The sequence below is a fragment of the Poecilia reticulata genome, linkage group LG12, assembly GCF_000633615.1.
Source record: "Poecilia reticulata strain Guanapo linkage group LG12, Guppy_female_1.0+MT, whole genome shotgun sequence".
In the NCBI taxonomy this organism is placed as follows: Eukaryota; Metazoa; Chordata; class Actinopteri; order Cyprinodontiformes; family Poeciliidae; genus Poecilia; species Poecilia reticulata.
The window spans coordinates 25,817,010-25,818,468 of NC_024342.1; positions in this window are offsets into that span (position 1 = coordinate 25,817,010).

Below are 1,459 nucleotides of genomic sequence, written 5' to 3' on the forward strand. Positions count from 1 at the left end.
TTGAGACAATCAACACTTCAAAATATAAAATATCTATGAACAGTGATAAAATAACTTTACTACTAAAAACAAACAAGTTTAAAATGACCAAATTACTAAAAATGAACAAGTGTAAATTACTGTACTACTAAACATGAACAAATTACTAAACATAAACAAGTATAAAATGACCAAATAACTAAACATGAACCAGTTTAAAGGACTTAAATACTAAAAATGAACAAATATTAAATGACATAACTACTGAACAAGGATGTAATTAATTAACATGCACCAGTATAAAATGACATGAACAAGGATAAAATGACCAAATTACTAAACATGAACAAGGATAAAATGAACTAATTACTTAACATGAACAAGTATAAAATTAACTAATTACTCAACGTGAACAAGTATAAAATGACATAACAACTAAATATGAACAAGTATAAAATAAACATGAATAAGGATAAAATGACCTAATTACTAAAAATGAACCAGTATAAAATGACATAACTACTAAACATGAATAAGTATAAATGACCTAACTAACATGAACAAGTATTAAATTACCTAACTATTAAACATGAACAAGTTTAAATGACCTAATTACTAAACATAAACAGGTTTAAAATGAACTAACTACTAAGCACAACCAACTATAAAATGACCTAATTACTAAACAGGAAGAAGTTTCAATATCATAACTGCTAAATACGAACAATTATAACATGACCTAACTACTGAAAAAGTTCAAAATAAACAAATYATTAGCGGGGGAAGGTGCGGACACAGAGGTGGTTAGTGTACAGTAAGACCTCCTTCCCCCTCTTGCCATATGCTACCACCCCCCTCTAACGTTAACTTCCCGTTCCTCCACCTATGCGCACTCTACAGTACGCTCTACTCACCTCGCTCTGACYTTAGCAGCARACCACTATTCCAGTATTCCAGATAAAGCCTGTGTTGGTTTTCTTGGAGGTTTTCTACTTGAAAACCTTTTTAATCGAGGTGAGCGACTTCCACCAAGGTTGAAGTCGGTTTTCCATCGTCATCAGGACATTTCTCTCCATTATCGGCGTCCCTGCCTCCAGGAGAAGGAGGATGTTCTCGGCCTTGTTGCACTCCTTCATCAGGTCCTTGAAGATGGTCTTGCCCTTGCCTGTGATCTTCTCTGGGCTYATTTTGAGGACTCTARGTTTKGTTTCAGCCCAGAGTTTCTCAAAGAGTCGATCACAGATGGCATGATGCTCTTCTGGAGGGTAGCTGCTCTGGCCTGACTTGTCAATAATCCTCTGGATCACCTCTCTGACCAGGCTTCTCAAGGCCGTTTTTCTGATTGCCACCTCTTCAGACTCTCCCTGGTCTTCCTTCGGTTCACYGATAGAGTCTGTTTCTGTTTCTTCCAGTTCCAGCTCAGCAGGAGTCATATCCTCACAGATTTCTGCTGGCGGTTTTAAATTTGGAACTGGATGAG